Source organism: Denticeps clupeoides, chromosome 4 (assembly GCF_900700375.1).
Source record: "Denticeps clupeoides chromosome 4, fDenClu1.1, whole genome shotgun sequence".
NCBI lineage: Eukaryota > Metazoa > Chordata > Actinopteri > Clupeiformes > Denticipitidae > Denticeps > Denticeps clupeoides.
Window position 1 is genome coordinate 2610213 of NC_041710.1, and position 7211 is coordinate 2617423.

The following is a 7211-nucleotide window of genomic DNA, read 5'->3' on the forward strand; positions in this document are numbered from 1 at the left end:
GCTTCTCCTGCGAGTCTGCAGAAACGACTCGGGACTGAGCGGTGCTGCGGCGTTCCAGCCCCCATAAACGGATCTGATGCATGTGAGCCGCAGTGTTATTAATCTTTACATTTTCATGCAGAGTGACGTATCCCACCTACTACCACTGTGTCCCTGAGCAAGAGACTTAACCTTTAGTTGCTTCAGGGGGACTGTCCCTGTAACTACTGATTGTAAGTACTGATCTAACCCTCTGGATAAAGGCGTCTCATAAATGCTGTAAATGTAAATGTATATGTATGATCAACAGTTACAGGGGTCAGGGGTCAAGTTTATTACCTGCAGCGTAGAATCTGAATAAACCTACAGAATGAGGGTTTGTCACTTGGTTTTTACAACACGACCTCTGCGGCAGCATATTTGTCCGACGGAGTAAATATTTCATCACGCCAGTCGTCCCAGACGGCCCTTTTTGATAGAAGGGGTGGAGATGAGATGGAGCGCGGAGTGGCTCTATTTAAACCACCGGCGCTTTCGCCAGTTTCTATACGGAAGCCGTTTAAATGAGAGACTGAGGTAAACAGAGCTGACATCCTGCATCTCTGAGCCGGGAGCATTAAAGACAAAAAAAAAGTGCTGCAACCAGATCCAGGGACAGTCCCCTGGTGTCACCCACCAGGCGCCGGCGTGACTACAGAGTGGAAACGGGAGCAGCCTTGACATCCATGTTAGTTGGAGATATTTTAATGATATTTCAATATTTCATCTGTGCGTGTACACGAACGTTGAGGAGCGGCCTTCAGAGCCCCAACGTGGGGCTCGACTGAGATGTTCTTCAGAACCATTCCATCAGCTGCAGAACCTTCTCCCTACACCAGCCAGTAATTCCTCCCTGGGGCCTGCACTGGTTATTAATCAGGGGTGAAGATGGCTTTTTCTTCTCACCATGGGCTTTTTTTGTGAATATGATTATAAATGAAATATGTACGGACACAAACTTTACAAAACTGCACCCTCACTAACAAAAACAGAGTGATGGACCGGCGGAGGTGTGAGGAACCGGCCGGTTCTCATCGACGAGGAAGCAGCTGACTCATCTTCAGATGATGAACCAGCAAACTGAACATCAATCCACGGTACGGTGGAAAAAAGCAGAGACACCGAGCGCCGCACGGAACACACACACACATAAAGGCACACTCACACACACACCAACACACACACACTAACACACACATCCACACACATGTAAAGAAACACACACTCACAAAACATGCACACTCACACACGTATACACAAACACACACATACACGCACTAACACGCACACACATGCGAAATTCAAGCAACTGTCATTAATCACATTATCAATCATGGCCTTTCACTTAGAGAGGAAACCTAACAGGAACAGAACAGAATGGAACAAAAACAGAACAGAACGGAAACAGAAGATTTACATTTACAGCATTTACCAGACGCCCTTATCCAGAGCGACTTACAATCAGTAGTTACAGGGACAGTCCCCCCCCCCCCGGGACACTCAGGGTTAAGTGTCTTGCTCAGGGGCACAATGTTAGTAAGTGGGGCTCGAACCAGGTTCATAGGCGAGTGTGTTACCCATTAGGCAACTACCAACAACAGAACGGAACAGTAAAAGGAACAGAAACAGAACTGGAAGAGGAACAGGAAGAGGAACAGGAACACTGTCAGGATTTTTCAGAAGGACAACAGGTCATGTCGCTGTATAGAACATATCTTCACTGATCGACTCTACATGCATGTTTTCTCATTCCCATCTCTGCTGGTAGAGGGAGAAGGAGGCCGCCATTGTGAACATAGTTGTAACAAAAAAGCCATAATGCTGCGTGAAATCAGGGCAGTAGGGCAATAGACTGAGTATCCATGGTGACTGTAATATATTTTACTTTTTGGTTTTGTTACAGTAATTTCTTTGATTTCTCTGATTTCTCACAGCCACAGCACAGTGTGAAAATTAAAAAACTATACTGGAATTAATACAATTTGCATCAAACAATTTCTCATTCTGGATCTAATTCTTTGTCATGAGGCCAATGTGTCACAGTCTATGCAGAAAGACAACAAATGGCTCCGGCATGTAAGATAATAGACTACAGTGACAAGCAATGGTGCCCTGATTCACACAATACAGGGCTGTATTTTGTAATGTTGGATTGGTAGTTTGGCAAATTTAGCTTTTGCATATTTTGGCTGGTTTGGAACGGTTAGAGCCATAAAGTGTGTCATTGTGACCATGAGTGTCACTGTTTAGGCCTGTGGGTTAACAGATTTTAAAAAGTATAGTTTGAAAATGTGTGACTCCAGGATGGACTGGACCAGTGTGTGCACAGTTGTGAGGAACGTTGGGGTAGACGGTCACGGTCCAGTCTGGAACAAAACAGCCTCAACTGATTTAAACTGTCTGTCAATACCAACTGATAAAAAAATATTTACAGCAGTCGACTGTGAAAAAGTTGTTATTTAAATGAACTTTTTAATTGTAATTGTGCAGCGTATAGAGCAGACATTCCGACCGCTGGCATATTTTCAGACTCACAGCTAATTTACGGTGCAGCGCTTGGTCATTAGTCTTCAGAATGATGTCTGTATTCTCCCTCTCTCCGCTGTGTCTAATGAGCAGGGTGGATTGGACGTTCTTCTAATTATATAAAGGACAAAAAAAAAGTCCCCTATTCAAGGTCCCCAGTGTCACCACACACAGCAACAGCAGCAACATCTTCTAAATGAGTGCTGAGGGTTCACACCATCCCCGACTAGCAGGAATACAGGAAAAAAACGAGAGAAATACGGGCCCAGGTCCAGTAAAATGGTGGCGAGCCGTATATTCACAGCCTGGAAGATTTCTGTTAAAAACAGATGAAATTAAAACACATTCCTGCTTCGGAAAACTCCGTATGCTCTGGGGGAATAATTTTGTCTCTCGTTGTTCGGAAAGGGGACGCATGGGGACAGCGTGCCCAGGTGAAGGCGCCTCACCCGGCCGACCCCATTGTGGCGACAGCAGAGCCAAGATCAGGACTCTATTTTTATTTTTTCTCATGCCACTCCGGCTTTAATTAAATTGCTCCCTGAGGCATGCTGGGGAGCGGAATCTCGTTTCAGGGGTGAACACACCAGTGGCCGCGGTGGAGAACCAGACCGAGGCGGCTCACAGTTCCAGCAGCAGCAGAATAATAAGAGATCTCCTCTTGTACTGACGGCCATTTAATCATCCCCTGGACAACACTAACGAAGGATTCAAGCCTCGCGGAGAGAAGAGATGAATCTTCAAGGTTTTACCATTTTAATATTTCTTAACAGTTCAGGTCACTGATGATCATCTCTACGCAGGTTTTAGATGACTGTCCCACTCATCAGTGGCCAGATTGTGGTGTCTGGATGCATTTGGGTGGTGGACAGTCTTGAAAGGTTCATCTGCATGGAGGAACCAGCCACCAGCCTTCGTAGGAGCAGCTCCATTACTATCCAGAAGACTCCCAACACTCCAGACCACCGGCACCCTGCCTTGCACTTGCACCTTCTTTTTTGGGTAAAAGCGTTGGCATGTAGTCAATGTAGTAGTTAGAAAGCTAGAAAGACAAGATTATTCATCTCATGCATCAAAGAGTGGCAGATGCTGGCATTGTACGACTGAAATAGTGAAAGTGAAGTGATTGTCATTGTGAGACACAGCACATTGCGACACGGCGAAACGTGTCCTCTGTATTTAACCATCACCCTTGGTGAGCAGTGGGCACCATGACAGGCTCCCGGGGAGCAGCGAGTGGGGACGGTACCTTCATCAATGGGACCTCAGTGGCATTCGAACCAGCCACCTTCTGATTACGGGGCCACTTCCTTAACCGCTAGGCCTCCACTGCCCCTCTATAACCACTGAAATACTTGGTTATAGTGGTATATTGGTGCTACAGTGTCCCAGCACCCTAACTAGGAGAACCTAACTAGGGTGAATTTAACACTGTCTGTGCTTAACAGGGGGACGGTGATAAAGTGGACAATTGACACTGTGTCTGGGACGTTAACAGAAGGCCAGAGAAAACAGATGTGTTTCCAGTTTTAAACACTGAGACTGTATCTGAGTCCCGGACACTGACCGGCAAGCCGTTCCACAACTGCGGAGCTCTATAGGAGAAGGATCTGCTCCCAGCTGTGACCTTCTGTACTTTGGGTACCAGTAGTGACCCCGCACCCACTGATCGCAGAAGACGACATTTGGGTAAACAAAGTGGTGTGGAGCAAACAAGACTGGAGCACTTTGCCAGTTTGAAATCTAATGTGGTTACGCTATCAAGCATTTGTCATACCAGTGGCATACCTCCTTGCCTTTTTGAACGATCTTCACCAGCACCTGGTTCCAGAACATGATCATTAGGGAGAGAACATGAGGACTTTTGTCATCACCTGGTACACTGTGGCTTTCCCTCACTCTCAAGAAATCACAACATGGTTTGAAGTCCAAACCATAAGTCCAAACCTTTCTTCAATCCCATAGAGGAGTTATTTTCTGCATGTAGGTGGAAGGTTTATGACCATCAGCAACATGACCAGATGTCACTCCTTGGTGCCAAGGATGCTGGCCGCAGGGACATTGCAGTTTAGACTACCATGGGTGGATCTGTCAAACCAAGTGCTTTTATCCCTGGTGTATACGACATCAGAAAACATGTGGCGGAACCCCAAAATTGCTGAGATTAGATCATTTTCTGTGTTTTTCCCCTTTGATCTGAGTTTTTTTTTTGTGTAACTTCTCAGTGTATTTGGTGTGTTTGCTCTTGTAAGTTTCATGAAAGTTTTGTTCACTGACACTTTTTTAATATAAATCTTCCTAAAGTAATATGTTGCCGAGGGGCCTGGGCTCATTTATAAATGGCTGAAGGCTGTAAGAAACTCATTAAAAGCCCGTGGTTCTGTCTGAGACACACGGCAAAGCTCACTTCCACCCCAGGCATACGTATGATCCTGTTAGTTATGCCGGTTATTTTCGTCCCGGCCAATAAACAGGCTGCATTGAACCCGACTTTTTGCATCTTCCTGCAGATCTTCATCTTATAAAAAAAAAAAAAAAAACTAAAACAGACAAGAGTTCAGTACATTTCCATTTATTATAAACTTCACACGCAGACAGTGTACAAAAAAGCATGAAACACAACAACACAAAACGTGGACAAAGAAATGAAAATAAAGAAAATTGTTGGTGACAACAAATGGTGAACACATGATATGCATACTTTTCTGTAATGACAAAAGTCCACAGAGTTTCTGGACAATATTCTGAAACTCTGCATACAAAGTCAAATCGGAAGTGGCAGCGTGGCACATATGGCTGAGCCATCTGTTCCGCACACCCTGCACATGATCTGGAATATTAATAATACCAAAAATACAAAAGGCCGGATAAACTGTGGACATGCAGGATGGCCACACTGCTGTAAACGGGGTCCATTTGACGAGGCCCAACGCGGGAATTCCCCCACGGAAGCATCGACCACGCGCTGCCCAGTCCCGCCAAAAAAGCGGGCGGGGCCCTGGACCTAGCGCCCGGCTAATGCAGCAGGGCGACACGTGGACACGAGTGGAAAGTCCATTTCCCGCCTCCGCTCCGGGCCTTTCCCGCGCCGCTCAACATCTGCCTGCAGGTACAGGCGTGGACGCGCTAACAACTCCACATGACTCCACATGTGGAATAAATACATTTGTCCAGAGACACAATTTATGAAATAAATAGTCATCAGGGTAAGAGATGAAACGATGAAAGTGGAAGGACGTGTGTAAATTCAGGGCGTATAAAAGTCATTTTGCTGCTCACTGACTGGACGATTAGTGCACGGTTCACCCCGTCTGGGCTGCAGGGCACCAGCGTCCACATGACAGACTTGTTTTATTAAAGATCTTTTTAAAGGAAACATGGTCACATTACAGTAATACTTACTTAGACAGCAGTCGAGTGTTTGCATATAATATATAGAAATAGAAAGAAAAAAAAAAAACCAAAAGGACACTTGAGTGCGTGCAAATAAAAAAAAAAAAGCACTTCAACCACAGAGCAAAGAAATCAGAGGTGGAACCTGTGACTGGAGTCCAGATCACGGTAAAAATGCTACTAGTGACAGTAAATAGCTAGAAAAAGACCTGAAAGAAACTGGCTGACCGATTAACTCCTCCTGGTCCCGCCTCTCGCCTCCTCATTAGCATTTAAAGCTACAGACACGGCGCGAAACGGCACGTCCTGGCTGTAAATTCTGTGGCTGTGATTCTGCACCAAGGCAGGATTTCGAAAAGACACTTCAGATACAGAATTAAGGGACCATCAAGACCGATATAAAAGCAAAAAGAATGTTATAATAGGGGACTTTCTAAAGTCCTCACTGGCTGATGACCTTCTACAATAAATAAAATTCCTTTCAGGAATAGAATTGGCTCCCGTGTTAAATATGTGTTTTAGTGCAGGTCGAAATGTTTTGTCGCTCATCCAGAACAGCACAAGACTTGAAAAATGGTATCGAACGCAACATTAGCACCAACCAGCTCGTCCAGACATTTTTATAAACTTTTACTAACGTCTAGATCCTTTGTAAAAGGTTCCAGTTATGCTGGAAAAACTTGAGCTGCCAGATAAAACCCCATCATTGTCTGTACAAGAGCTGTCGGCCTCGGAGAAGAATCCATGTCTGGGGTTTGACAATATTAATATCCTGCATGCGTTTATCATAATATTGTGCGTAATTTTTTTCATATGTAATGTTGCTAATTTCTGTGATGAATTGATTTCACTTGCCAATTTGGGGCGGGGCCATGGCAATTCCTGGTGGTGAATACCGGCTCCTGGTTTTGTATTCCGCTTTTCTCCACTGCTTCCAACTCAGTCAGATAAAATTATGTAAAATGTGGAAAAACCAGGATTCACCAGGAAAACCAGAAAATCCAAAGCAAAAGAAAAAGGATGTTGTGATAAAATCTGCACAGTTTTCACCGTGGGTACAGCGGGATTCCTGCCCCCCTCACATGGATATTCTGATTATTATAGATATGTATAAAACGATGACCCACATGCAGGTCCAGAATGTGGAGGCGCCACAGGATGAGGTTCTCTATGCTACACAATCATATAGGCACAGAAACAGAAGAGCCTTGCTGTCTGAAGATGGCACACTTGGCGAGAGAAAATAGATATTCTGTGGATGCAGATCTACAAGA